General features: G+C 38.7%; 1 long non-coding RNA gene across 1 annotated transcript in view; it reads right to left on the reverse strand.

The window, feature by feature from the left end:
- Positions 1–1,138: 1,138 nt before the first annotated feature.
- Positions 1,139–15,612, reverse strand: part of LOC125643369 (uncharacterized) — a 134,315-nt gene continuing 119,841 nt past the window's right edge. The window contains exon 8 of the long non-coding RNA XR_012670303.1: positions 1,139–4,993. This is a non-coding gene — a long non-coding RNA (uncharacterized LOC125643369). The remainder of the gene's footprint in view (positions 4,994–15,612) is intronic.

Raw genomic sequence — 15,612 nt, forward strand, 5'->3', positions numbered from 1 at the left:
AAACAACAAGAATCGCTTGCCGTTTGACTGAAATACATTAAGCAGTACAGTACAACGCCATGTGACTATCTCTTGTAATTGTCAACAGATTGGCAAACTGACATATAATCCTGGCAAACCGGTATTTAATTGCTAAAATATGACTTTGTAGCAACTACAAGTATGTCTGGCAATGTCAAGCTATCCCATACCACGTGGCTAGTGTGCTTTCGAAATGAAGTTTTATACCAGTTTGCAGCTGCCATGCTCCTCCTGAACTGCAAGTAGAGAGACATTACTAGAAGAGACATCATTAACTGGTGCCTGTGAGTTGCAGGAGATGGCATTGCACTTTCCTGTTAGTTTAGCCAGACTTTCCAAGGTATACTCCAAAATGAAGTCAGACTATTATTATTTATAGTCTGTACTGTGGTTTTATTTAATGGTAGGTTTGCCTTTGTTGAGCTCAGAAAACAAAATCTCACACAGCTGGCAAAAGCTGGAAAACGAATCTTGTTTTCATTGGACTCACTAAAAGCCAAAACTGGGGTTTTCACCTTGATATTTAAATAATTGGAGGAAGTGGTTACAGCATGAGAGCCGAGAACCTTTTGTTTAATTCCCATCTCTCACACTGATTCATTATGAAGACCTTAGCCAAGTCAGTTAACTTGTGTTAGGGTATGTCTACACTGCAGTAAAACACCCCTCACTGGCCAGAGTCAGCTGACTTAGGCCCACGAGGTTTGGGCTGCAGGGCTATAAAATTTCAGTGTAGACATTAGGGCTCTACATTGCAATTTTATAGCCCCTCAACCCGAGCCCCACAAGCCCAAGTCAGCTGACACAGGTCAGCCCCCGGAGCCAGGGCTCCAGCCCAAGACCGAACATCTACACTGAAATTTTATAACCCCAAACCTAAACCCCATGAGCCCAAGTCAGCTGACATGGGCCAGCCACAACGTAGACCTACCCTTAGTTTCTCCACTTCTAAAAGGGGTATCACAGTGCTTACCTACCTCTCAAAGGTGTTGTGGGATTTCTTTAATTATGTTTGCAAAGGTGTTCTGAGGTGTCAGAGGCTACAGTGCTGAGATCTATATAAGTAACTAGATAGATCGCTAGATAATGAGGAAAGACACTAAAGACATACAAAGTATTCTTAGTTTCTTACTGACAGCTTTAATGGAAATCATTGTAGGTAATTATCAAATATACAAAGAAACAATGTAGTCGAAGTGAAAACAGTTAAAATATTAAAAAGTCATCTTTTTCACATTTAAAGTGAAATATTAATTAACCAATAAAAAAATCTAGCATGTTATGAACTAATAAACAACTTACTCTTTTTTTTAAATTGCAACACATTGTCTCACATCAAAGTTGGGGTGGAGAAGGCAACCAGAACATAATATTACAATAACTTTATTTCTGTTGTACCAAATGACTGGTGCAGACAATAATTTTACCCGTCAGCTTGTGGTACAGAGGAATGACAGCTGCCCACTGTACTAGTTGTTAAGAGATGCATCCTGGTTAGCTGTTTTACATAGATAACATACCTATGTGCTTCGCACAAACAGAAAGCAAATTTAATCCATAAAAACAAAACCCATTTCTGGAAGCACTTCCTTAATTTTTTGCAGAACTTCAGCAAAGTCAGAAATCAGTTAATTCTTTCATTTTTACCAATTTACAACAATGGCCAGCCATCCAACAAGCTCATTGGATGGAAAAGATCCCATGGGGACAGACATATAACACATATGGTATGAAAAAGTTATTACAACTTTTTATTACTTGTTACAGGTCGGCATGGGGAGAGAGAAATATTCATCCAGTTTAAAGCTGTCATTGGTATATCTTTTTACTTTAGTTTAATCTGTTATTTTGCAAACTAAACAAACCCTCTGGTGGATTTATTTTTGAAGAGCTACAGATACATATAAAAAGTAGGAGCATTAACATTAGCAGAGCACAATGAAAATATCATTAAGAACTGTCTTGTAGGTGGGTCTGCTGTTTCTCATCGAACAAATGGAGCATATGTATTTGGAATTCTTATGTGTTGTTTCACTTTATGGCTCGCTTGTAGTTTTCATCTCTTGGCATCAGTGGAACACTTCCCAGGATGTTTTAAGTCACAGCCTCATACTCCTCTTCAGTGAGTTGTCAGAGTTTCTCCATGTAAATTTGTAAGTTTTTCTTTTTCCCGGCATCTCTCCCACTCAAGCATAACCCTGGGCTGACTTGTAATGTGTCCTAATTGTATAGAAAGCTATAGTCTCTTAATGACTGGCTATAACCTTTGTTGTGTGTGCAGGTTGTTAATCCCTTTTTAATAGCTGTATTTGTGTCAGATAAGGTCAGACATGAATTCTTATTTGCCTTTGTTCCACTTACAGAAATCTTCTTTAAGATTCTTGGATGTTTTCATTCTAAGAAGGAATGGAGCCCCACACAATACAAATGTCCCTGTGATCACACCTGTGCACGTTTGTGTGAATACAGGCCTATAGACTGTATGTGTAGGCATACTGAATCATCATATACTATACATTTATATATGTGTCTATCAACTGCTTGTTCCGTTAAACTGACCAGAAATAAACAACTAATTTATGAATCTAGTGAACACTAATGGCTCCATTCTGAATCTGATTTAAGAATGTCTCAATATCATCTGCTTGGCTAGGTTATAGAAACTGCCTTTCTTGACATCAGACATGCATAACCTTGTAGGGCCCTATAACAGAGATTTTGCTGGTCATGATTAATATCAGGAATGCCCAAGATACTTTACGGTGGATGTACATGGCCATGCAAAAGGATGAGAGTAAATTCCCACATACTAGGATTTACCTTATGCTTTATTCCTCTACAGAGAGAAAGATAAAGAGCTGGGGACATTCTTCCACCTCATTCTCCATCTCTCCTTCATCCCTGGATTATGAAATTTATTTTGGCATCTACATTTATGTAGTTCACAGTTATCCTTGTTTAACCCGTTCCTACCATGCAGTTATCAACTCAGATTATATTACATTATGGTAAACCATAAATACAGCCAGGAGAGAGAGGAGGGGCAAGAAACAAAGTTGCCCTAATCTCAAAGCACCATCAACTCTGCCTTCCTGCTCCAGAGCTCAAGTCTACTCCACATTTAAAACAGAAATGGGGAAAGCCAGCAGCCATACGTCCTTTCACTAAAATTAAGTAATAAACTGCAGGGCCTTAGCGTAATGTTGCGTGACCTTGTGGTCTCCTTAGTGGTGGAGTATCACAAACAGGCAAAGTCCCTGGAAAGCTGGATGGATGCTGGCGTGAGCTCAGTAAACAGAGCATGTATTTTATTACTGAAAGGGGCACAGGGGCAGCTCCGCCCAGGAAGCTGGTACTACTTCTTCCCCCAAAGCAGGAAGCACAGGAAACTCAGGTTACTTCTTGAATCAGGGGTTCTTGCCATCTGGGAGGAGCCATACCCTTTAGGTGGCACTTAACTGCCTATGGATGTGCCACACAATAATTCTGTTACGGTAATATACAATCAAAACTCTGTATCTGCTTCCAGAGCAGGTGGGTGAGTTTATATCTGTTGCTGTTTTCATCGACCAGTTGTTAATAGTAATCCTTTATCTGTTAAAATGGTGGTGTGTTTTTCAGCCACCAAACCTCAAAAAGGACAACAGCTCAGAAGGAGAAGTGGGAGCTCAGCATGCCACAGGACCTTAAAATACAGTATATTATCTTGTATATAAATGACTAATGTATGTTTCTGATTGTGTCTAGTGCTGTGCAAGCAAAGCTTAATGTGGTGTTTCGATTACTTTAATAGCTTTTGTTAATAAGGCAGTTCTCTCTGATTTTTTTTAAATTTCATTTTAGCATGAAAAGGAGCCCAAACAATGCTGTGGGGGGACCCATTTTGTGGATATATTTCTTGAGTCTTTGATATTGTTTATATATCTGTTTACTAGGAGGATTATGTAATATTTGTACATGGTACCATAGATAGCCAATGAAACCTTATACAGAGAGTATGAACTTGAGGCCTGATTTCAGGGGCTGTCGATACATTTGAAAATCCTGCCAAGAATCCCTGTCGCAGAGAACTTACAGATGAGGTTAGGTATTTTATGACATGATGTAGGAAGAGATTACTTCGGGCAGAGGTTTAGAACTATATGAGGTTTTTATGGCTGTCTGTTTGAGTATGTGGGGTGACTGTGGTTGTATGTTTATGGTTGTGGATGACTGCTACTTTACGTCTAGAAGAGGGACTGCTTGTGGTTACTGGTTTGAAAGCCAGCAATGAATCCCAGAAGTAGAATCCTCTATAAAGAGAGGATTACATGAATTACTAAAAAATGCCTAGGGTTTATAATTTATATGGCAGGATGGGTTTTCCCACATGGCTCCACAGACCTTATGTTCTTCTTAGCTGTACTGTTCTCTGGATGTGTGATGAATCCTGCTTGTGGGCCTAGGAGGGGCATTCATTTACATGGCTCTGAAGATTTCCAACAATGAACCTTTCCCCATGGAAAGACACCATGCTGTGGGGCATCTTTCACAACCAACTCGACTGAAGTGCATCTTGGGCTACCATTTTATTATGCACTTTTCTGTCTCGAAACAGCAAAATGGATTTAAGACTCATTTTACCACCAAACAAAAATAAAATCTAAAATAAAACTAAACTCAACTCAAAATAGTACATAAAATGACAAGGGCCTGGTCATCTCCTGATATACATGGCCTGACTAAAGCACATATTTTGGTTTGGTAGGCATATCAACTGTGACTACTATACTGAAATAACTGTATTAAAGTTGGTGAGTTGGATTGAGAGATGGAAGATGTGAGTTCTCTTTCTAGTCTCTTTAGTGGAAATTTGGATCAAGCCCAAAGCCAAAGTCAATAAGAGTCTTTACATTGAAGTCCATAGGTGTCTCTCTCGTATTGGGAGGCTTTGGTTTAGGCCTTTGGCCTCTCTTTTCTTCTGTTTCCCCATCTGTAAAAGGAGAATAATGATGCTTACTCACTTTTGTACAGTACTTTGAAATCTGTGGATGAAAAGTTGTATAGAACTTCTAAGTAGCAAACACAAAATAATGGTTTAAATTAAGACAGTGGACAAAATTGCATGAGCCCATTGCCTGGTTGTACAGACAGAGCTAAAGATATCTCTCCCATTATGTGGCTATATAAGGACATCCCACAATAACACTCCCTGTATTCCCTGTTCTCTGGGGAGCACTGGGACTGCTCACTCTCACTCCCCCTCAAAAAAGAGAATGCCAAAAAGGGGAGCAAGGAAGAGTGGAGAGGAAAGGAGGTCATGGCAAGACCCTACATGTAAATCAATGTAGAGGTAAGATCCTAAGATGATGTAAATAGCTGTAGGTCTGTTGACAGTGGAGCTAGACCAGTTTATACCAGCTGAGCATCTGCCCCTGGATAGGTAATATAAGAGATGGCAGCCTGATCCAGAGAAGTAGAAAATTAGGAGTCAGGGTTCCAGGGTTCTAATCCTGGCTTGGCCACTGACTCACACAGCATAGTCTTGGGTAGGTCACAACCTCTTTTTGTCTTTGCTTCTTCTTATGTAAAAAGGGAATAATAAATGGAACGTATTAAACTACTGCATGGAACAAAATGAGGATTAATTGATTAATGTTCACACAAGGCTTTGAAGGTGTATGCAACACTATTATACATAAGTGATAAGTATCATTAAAATGTTGCCAAATAAATTTGTTACATTTATGAAGCAAATTGCCTATGACAGTGAAACTCTGGAGACATTTTCTAGGCTCCTTCTGCTTTTGATATAGTCTTTCTAATCCTACAGTCCTGTTGTTGACATTCCAGCCTCATGCACACCCATCGACAATCTTGGAGCGTGTGTCCAGTGCTTTTTTTTTTTTTTTTGCTCCATCCGGCTTAGTTGGCAGATATTAATATACCTCTGGAAAGTAAAACAAACTGAATAAAAGGAACCCTAATATGTCAAATAAAAAATTACTGACCTCAAACTGACATAGTATCTGTGTCATCTGACCTTTGGAAAGATGGCTCCATAGAAACCCCAGCTATCAAGGAGTTAATACATGCAGTGTAGTATAAGTGTTTGGTTAATTTGCTTATTAAAATCATGAAAAGCTTTTGGCTCTTTGACACCCAAACAAAAGGCAAGCAATTGAGTGACTTTTGACCTGAGCTTATCAGATGACTGGTGTAATGCTGTCAAACCCTCATCACTGCATTCAAGTAAGGTCACATTTTATAGGTGTTTATGACAGTTTAAGGTTCATACTGCCTATCTTTGTCAACACTAGAATGATGCAGGTCAACTGGCCGGGTTAATGAGCCAGAGCACAAGAGAAAAAACATGGGAAACAGACTAATATCTAAATTAAAAATCAAATTTAAAGAACCTGTAAAACAAACAAGTTCTAACAGGGGCTGGAAAATCACAAGTCACTGGAGCTGGATTGAATACTTTGACTTCCACTTGTGTAATTGTATGTGGGAGTTAAACAATATTTGGGCATAGCAAAATTGTGGACAAAAATGTTACAAAATAGTTTGTGATACTTCCTGAGATTTCATTTTAGCCATGTTTGTGACCATAAAATAGTGTGCTTTCCTGAAATTTCACCAAAACAGTTCTTTCACTGCAAAAAGATGACAATTCACAAGTTGACACAAAAATGGTCCTGTTTCATAGTGCAAATATTTTGTGAAAACTGGATTAGTCTCAAATTCACAGCAAAATGGGCATAGGCTCAGATTTTGAGCATTTCAAATTGAGAATATCTGTGCCACATCCAAGCACTATGGAAGTTAGTAACAAACAGAAAGTGATCGTATTTTCAAAATCTCTGACACTTTTTGGGTGACATTTTTAGTGTAAAAATAAGCTGTACACAAGATAAAATTATACTTAAAATGTATATAGGTGTCATTACTGACAGTTTCTGCTTAAATAGTGATATTGGTCTATTTCTCAGAGGGGAGGATTTTTACCAATAACTTAATCTTCTGAATTTATTTATCATAAAACACCAAACATCCCATTAGCATTCAGTTTGAGCTAAAGAACATATTTGATAGTGGGTACACTCATGTGGCTTTTTTTTTCATTCCAAACACCATTCATCATACAAAACGTTCATTCCTCTGGACTGTTTGTTCCTGGTAAATAAAGGACAAATTCTACGAGGAATAACAGTATTCCGTGAACTAACATTCTGGAGTTATAAAGTGAAATAATTTTTTGATTGATAAAATGAAAACCAGGACATTTCAGATGTCCTAAAAGAAGTTCCACTGTCCAAATAAAAATGGGTTGAACAGTCACTTTGCCCTTATAACTTGGGTCTCCTATAGACCTATCAATTTATCTTTCCCAGTGAAAATCAGTACTATGTCGTGGCTGAAAATAAAGAGTTTTTTTCCTCCTTACATGAGTTTTTGGCTGGTTGACATGGTGGGTTGGTTTGTTTGTTTATGCTTTTCCCTGAAGCGAAGATAATGGCCTTATTACAATGATTGTCTTAAAAGTTTAGTTCTTCCCCCACCCCTCACATTAGGACATCCTGGGGTTTTTTAGTGTTATATAAATGATATTGAAGTGAAATATACCATTATATATAATTTTTCCATGATAGCAATCACTGAAAGTTGTAGGACTATATCCATTGTTCAGAGGAAGTAGTGTACAAAATAAAATCCTAGCTTATCATATGAATCATAAGATCCATTAATCTCTGTATAGGTTTGAATATTGTAAATCAGCTCTTCCTGATTTTATTTATATACATGCACGCACACACCCATACATATAAATAATGAATGTAATGCCACACTGATGGCCTTGGAGACTTACATGAATCTACAGAGAATCTTACATTAAGCTCACCTAGTGTAGCTATTCTGCACATATCCCTGCACACCAATGTAGACATGCTGTGAGGCTCCATGGTGGGTGGTAGGGAAGCCTGTCTAGCAAAGAAAAAGAAGTGCCTCCATACTACTTGTGTGTCTCTCATGGGCCCACATAGTGAGGAAGGTAGAGATGGAAGTGGACCAGTGTTGGACCCATAGGAAACATATTTACATCAATCCCTATTGCAGCCCTTCACCCAAGTTTTGCCTCCCTAACCTCTCCAGACATCACGTGCATATAAGGTCTGATCATTTAGGGAAAACCTTTTGCAAACCTCTCTTACACATATTTTTAGTGATTTGGGCCCGAACTTAAAATCCTGAGGACTTTAACAATATTTTTGTTTTGTCTGAAATCTTTGGATTTCACTTGTGATAGAAAACAAGGTTATAATTTCATCTTCTTTTTTTTTTTAATGAATTGCATACATGTGGATTTATATGGGTTTTCGTGGAAAAATTCTAATAATAAATTATATAAGGAATAATTGAACATAAAGCTAGAAGAAATATAGAACAGTAGAAATGTATGGAAACTCACTAAGTTATTGATGAAATAGACCATATGTCCTCTGACACCTTGGTTTGATGGAATGCCTCCTTAACTGCTTCCTTAATGCATCCCGTTGTGCCTAGGTGTGGGATGACATAAGGTCTGCCTCACTCCTTTAATATGCTTTCATCTCTCTCATTTACAAGCTGTGTGTCCTTGTTTGTTTGCAAGAATATTGGAAGAATATTGGAAGGGTAACTGTTTTATGGCAAGTAGTGCCAGGAGAATGAGAAGAAAAGCCTCTCATTATTACAATAATTTTGCCAGAGACTGCCATAAATTAAAGGAATCCAACTCTTCCCCTTTCTCTTAATTGGAAGGGGGTTAAAGGATTTGAAAGTACTATTTCTTCACTAAAATATAGATTTTTTTTCCAGAAAGTTTCTTATAAACTCCCCATCTTGATATAGGTTCTATTAACACAAAAGTTACAGGCTTCCTGGAGTCTCTGTACTTTGAATGATCTTACTTTATCTTATTTAAAGTACTTTCCACTGGTATTTCCAATTATTATTGTCAGGATCCCAGTCAAGAATGGTGACTGGGTTGGAGGGCACATGGTCTGAGTTCAGTCTAAAGGGTCAAGGCCAAAAGCAGCAGTCCACACTAGCTTCATAGGATCTGGTCAGAGTCAAGTTTGATGAACCGCACTGGGTTGGAACCAAATGAGTCAGCCAGAGTAGGGTTAGTAGTCCAGAGGCAAAATGAGATGAGCAGAGCAGGAAATCAGGAAGCAAAAGTGAGGCTAGGTGTCAGGAACTGGGCTGGAGTCAGGAACCAGGAGGAAGGCCGTGTATCAGGAGTACACAACAAGACAGGAGACATTCCAGATGACTGGAAAAGGGCAATCTAGTGCCCGTCTATAAAAAGGGAAATAAGGACAACCCGGGGAATTACAGACCAGTCATCTTACCTTCTGGAAAAATAATGGACCAAATAATTAAGAAATCAATTTGCAAACACCTGGAAGATAATGAGGTGATAAGTAACAGTCAGCATGGATTGGTCAAGAACAAATTGTGTCAAACCAACTTGATAGCTTTCTTTGACAGGGTAACAAGCCTTGTGGATAGAGGGGAAGCAGTAGATGTGGTATATCTTGACTTTAGTAAGGCTTTTGATACTGTCTCTCATGACTGTCTCATAAACAAACTAGGGAAATACAACCTAGATGGAGCTGCTATAAGGTGGGTGCATAACTGGTTGTAAAATCATTCCCAGAGAGTAGTTATCAGTGGTTCACAGTCATGCTGGAAGGGCATAATGAGTGAAGTCCTGCAGGGATCGGTTCTGGGTCTGGTTCTGTTCAATATCTTCATCAATGATTTAGGTAATGGCATAGAGAGTACACTTATAAAGTTTGTGGATGATACCAAGCTGGGAGGGGTTGAAAGTGCTTTGGAAGATAGAATTAAAATTCAGAATGATCTGGACAAACTGGAGAAATGGTCTGAAGTAAATAGGATGAAATTCAATGAGGACAAATGCAAAGTACTCCACTTAGGAAGGAACAATCAGTTGCACACATACAAAATGGGAAATGACTGCCTAGGAAGGAGTACTGCAGAAAGGGATCTGGTGTCATAGTGGATCACAAGCTAAATATGACTCAACAGTGTAACACTGTTGCAAAAAAAGCAAACATCTTTCTGGGATGTATTAGCAGGTATATTGTAAACAAGACACGAGAAGTAATTCTTCTACTCTACTCTGCACTGATTAGGCTTCAAGTGGAGTATTGTGTCCAGTTCCAGGCACCACATTTCAGGAAGGATGTGGACCAACTGGAGAAAGTCCAGAGAAGAGCAACAAAAATGATTAAAGGTCTAGAAAACATGACCTATGAGGGAAGATTGAAAAAATTGGGTTTCTTTAGTTTGGAGAAGAGAAGACAGAGGGGACATTATAACAGTTTTTAAGTACATAAAAGGTTGTTATAAGGAGGAGGGAGAAAAATTGTTCTTCTTAACCTCAGGATAGGACAAGAAGCAGTGGGCTTAAATTGCAGCAAGGGCAGTTTAGGTTGGATATTAGGAAAAACTTCCTAACTGTCAGAGTGGTTAAGCACTGGAATAAATTGCCTAGGGAGGTTGTAGAATCTCCATCATTTGGGGATTTTTAAGAGCAGGTTGGACAAACACCTGTCAGGGATGATCTAGATAATACTTAGCCCTGCCATGAGTGCAGGGGACTGGACTAGATGACCTCTCGAGGTCCCTTCCAGTTCTATGATTCTATGAACAAGGTCTGGCTGAACAGCAGGCTGGAGATGCACCTAGTTGCACAAACAACCTCCAGGGTGTTTTATCTGGGCCTTAAATAGTGTGCTTGGGCCAATCAGGGAACGTGGTAGGTTCTGTCAATCAGGACCTCTTTGGGCAGGACATCTTGTGGTACTTGAACTCATAGGCTGCTGTTCCCCACTTGACAAGAGTGTCCGGTTGTGGTGTGGACAAGGCAGCCACCCAGAAGTCTCCAGACTCATGGATACTTCCTATTAATAAATTTATTAATTATTATTATTATTATTATTCCCAATCAGGATCTGACCCTCATTATGCTAGCTTCTAAACAAGCAAGTAATATATAAGAAGATACTGTCCTGCCTTAAAGAGTTTATGATCTAATTTAAGACAAGAAACAAGTGAGCTTGACAAACGCTCAACACAAATTCAAAATGTAAACATACCACAGATAGGAAAATGGCCATAAATTCCTCTGTCAAAGATAATACCTATCAATGTCTCTCTCACAGCCATGAAACATGTCAGACAGTATGTACATATTCAGTGGAATGCATGTTTTGTTGTTGCTGCTGCTGCTGAAATTCCAAATCCCATTTTTTTGTTGTGTAGAAGAATATATATGGACCAGGAAAAAAAGAGATAAGAAAAATGCTCCTGATTCAAAGAAATGAAAGATATGACTCTGTGTGTTTTCTTTCTGTGATGAATCTCGCACACCTGGGGATGCTACTAATTAATAAATAGTAAAATAACACGGCCTTGGCTCAAACGCCATCTTTTTCTGTATAAAGAATATAAAAATTAAATAAAACGAGCAAACACATTTTTTCTCTGCTTTTACAAGAAAATACAAGAGTGTCTCCTCTTGAGTTGATGATCGCTGTAAGAGTGAAAACTGGAGGTTTTGTACTTAGGACATGAGATTGAGACTCAAGTGACCTGGATTCAAGTCCTGGCTATGAGGGAGTTTGGCAAGTCACTTAATCTCTTTGTCTCTCAGTTTACTATTTGTTGAATGGGGATAACATTTCCCTTCTCTGAGTCTTTGACTTGCATATTCCGATTGTAAGCTCTTCAGGAGGGACTGAATCTTTCTGTGTGTCCATACAGCACTAATCACAATGAGGTCTGTATCTCAGATAGAGCCTCTCGGCACTATGTAACACAAATAATTAAATAACAATGTGTCTTGAGTCTAGACATGAGCCATTTGCTGAGATAGGACTCAAAGGCCACATCCTCAACTGGTATAAACAGGCAAAGCTCCATGGGCTTCAATGTAGCTACACTGGTTTACAGCAGCTGAGAATATGGGCCAAGGGTCAGGACCTTAAGTTTCTGTGTGATTCCCCTTTCAGGTATTGGAAAAGATGGCATGGAATGGCATGAAGTAAGTAAAATAGCCATAAATGTATCCCCTAAAGATAACACCTCTCCCAATTTCTCTTTCAGTCTTTGTAAAATTAGACATGTTGAATGCAAGAGAGGATTGCCTATCTGTCTAAGCATAATCGCTGAAATATCTGGACTGCTTGGAACCACAGCTTGAACACGGACAGGCTTACCTCAGGCTTTCATTCTTCCAAATTAGATACACTGAGTTCCACGTGGTTTACAGAGTGGACTTAACTCAGTCAAGACCTTAAAAGAGCTTCTCCCGTCAACATAGTGTTGTCTACACCAGGGATTAGGTTGGTATAACTACATTGCTCAGGAGTTTTTCACACTCCTGAGCGACGTGGTTCTACCGATATAAGTTTGTAGTATAGACCTGGCCTCACTCTAATGGGAATCTGCCCATGAATAAGGGTACATGTATGTGTCTCTGCAGAATCAGATCCACTGAGTCTTATCTTGTAGAAACTCAAGGCTGAAGTCAATGAAGCCACCTGCACATTAAATTACATACATGCTTAAATCTTTGCAGGAACAGGGCTATAGTTTGTAAAATACTTTGGGATACTTCAGGATGAAAAGTGGTGTACATATAGGTAAGCTATTTATTATCATCATCAGGAGCAACAAGAAAATCACCATTATCATATATTTCTATATATATATAGAAAATCATCATATATTATTAAGTATATAACTGGATGTTCATAATGAGTCATGCAATTATTTTGTCTGTTTTTAAAACCTGTTAATACTGGCAGATTGTAAAAGAAATAAGAAAGAAAAAGAAAAGGGAATGCTACAGTATATGGAGATCTGCATTTAGTTTGTGCAAACAAATTAAAATCAGATATGGAAAGAAATAATTCCCCTAAGACAGAATTACTGAGTATACACACTCACCAAAATTCTCTCGTTAGATGAAGTCAGTGGGAAATGTGCGTGTGTGTGTGTTTTTGGCCCATTACATCTTTCCTTACAACTTATTATTAATATAAATCCAAAAACAGAGAGCATATCTATTCAAAAATCTCCAAAGACCTCTCCTGAGCAATATGAAATCTTATGGAAAATGATTTCTAATATCACAGAAAACATTCTAACACATTAAATACAATTGGGAATGTACTATTGAAAATATTACTTATTGCACACAAATGAAGGAAATAATCCAGTTCATTCTAATGGGAAAATATTTCTTCCACTGCTATGATTTTGCCGGCTATAAAGATGATTAATGCCCCAAATCAGTAAGGTCCTTAAGCACATGCTTCTGTCTATCCCTATTCAGCAAAATGCTTAAGCTCAGGATTTAAGCACATGCTTAAAGGCCAGATCTTTAAAGGCATTTAGGCCTAAAGAGGTAGGTAGGTGGCAAGTGGGATTTTCAAAAATGCCTAGGCACCTAACTCCCATTTGATTCATTGAGTTTAATGGGAGTTAGGCACCTAGGCACTCTTTAAAATCCAACTAGGCTCCTATCTGCATCTTTAAGCAGTTAAAACCTTTGTAAATCTGACCCTAAGTGCTTTGCTGAGCAGGGATGCACTGTCAAATCAGATGCTTAATGTTTTCACAAAGAAGATTCCAGTCCTTTTGTTAGGGTAATATTTTTACGTGGAATTGTAACTCTTATTTTAAAGAGAAACAATAGCAAAGGCAGATATTTCATGCCAAGTGACATGACAACATTTATTGCCTATCCCTTCTAATTCCCTCCCTGCTTGAATACACCCTTAAATCCTAAATCACAGAAGTCCATGCTAATTTCTGTGCTAATTGTTGTGTTGGAGATGTCAGAGTTAAAGGCCAGAAGGGGCCACCAAATCATGTAGTCTGATCTTGTGTATATCACAGACCACCACCACCAACCATCAGGCACAGACCAGGCAGGCAGGATGTGTGCGGTTAACAGGGAATAGGCATGGGAAGTGGGAAGCACGTGATACAAACACAGCATAAGGAAACACATTTCTCTCTCTCGACAGCAGGCACGTACGAACAAATGCCTGTGGCTGAAATAACATTGTTCGGTGAGGCAACATCCCTTACGGAAAGATGCTATTTGAGGAAAGAATGCTCAGCCTCAAGAGCAATGCAGTGTTTGTTGGCCCTGCAGGAGAAGAGAAGCATCCACCAGTGGAGATGAAGGGAGAATGGAGGCTGAGAGGTAGAGTTGGAGTTAGGACAGGTCAGACACAGGCCCTCTTAGAGGTCCAGAGAGGCCCAGGCCACTTCCAGCTTTTGAGGCCCCTAGCCATAATAAAAACAAAAAATGACGACACATGGTTTAATCTTGTGCCATCAGAACCAATATGTTTTTATTAATATTTATGAACATTTTTAACTCTTTAATATAACAAAATCTATATCAGTTAAGAAAAAAAATGATGTCTTTTACTAAGTCACATCTCTTATTTGCTTAAATATGCAGCTCTAAGCTGAGAGAGTGTGTCACATTTTGGTCCGATAGGAATGTCAAGTTGCGAAACTTATCCAATGCCAAAAAATTCACAAGTGTCTACATTTGAGGCCCTCTTTGAGCTTGAGGCCGAGGCCAAATGGCACTCCTGGACTGACCCTCTGATTGGCCCTGGTCAGACACGTCCTCATTAGTCATCCAAAATCTTGGGAGCAGCCAGGAAGGGCTAAAGCTATGGCAAATCCAGCATTTCCCAAGCTGATTTACGGTGGATACATGTTAACACTGGGTTATGCAGACATGTCTTGCTGAATTCAAGCAAATAACCTGTTTGTTTCATATTAGTTGTCAGTTTCTTAAATGATGATATAATCACCTTTGGGACAGAAGAATTTACAGTGAATGGGGAGGGATTTACGCTTTGTATGTGAAAGTGGATAGATACAGTAAAAAGGGCAATACACTGTTTATATAAATACTTATTTTAGATAACTAGACTTTCAAAAGCATACATGTTGGTACCAGCTGCTCTCAAAAAGTTTGTCACTGGAAGTTTGGAAGGAAATTGAGGTTTTGCCATGTTGTTCAGATGTTTGTTGCAACTACAGCTGGGCAAATCGTTTGTAACAAAATCACTTTGTTGAGGCATTTCACCACTTTTTCACAAATTGTTCACAAACATTATTTTCTGCAACTAGTGTCCAGTGTTCTCTTAAATAGTTCACACACATACCAGGCTGGCAACAAGCTCGTTCACTAGAATATTTATGGAAAGAGATCACAAAAGAAGTGTGAATTCAATCATAAGGAATTTGTCTAAAGTTTCAAATGAATAATCTGATTTGTTTTTTACAGGAGTCACCCAGCTGTAGTAACGAATAGATCCCACCCATTCTGCTGTCAATAAGGATTATACGCATCATAAAAGAAGCCTAAACCCCACTTCCTCTTTGAAATGATTGGTTGATCTTCTAATGGCCAGTCAATCCCTGAAGAAAATGCTTTTGATTTTGGCCAAAGTCCAACCCTAGCTTTGCAGTAAAAACAAATAATAGCACCTGTAG

This window comes from Caretta caretta, chromosome 10 (genome assembly GCF_965140235.1).
Source record: "Caretta caretta isolate rCarCar2 chromosome 10, rCarCar1.hap1, whole genome shotgun sequence".
NCBI lineage: Eukaryota > Metazoa > Chordata > Testudines > Cheloniidae > Caretta > Caretta caretta.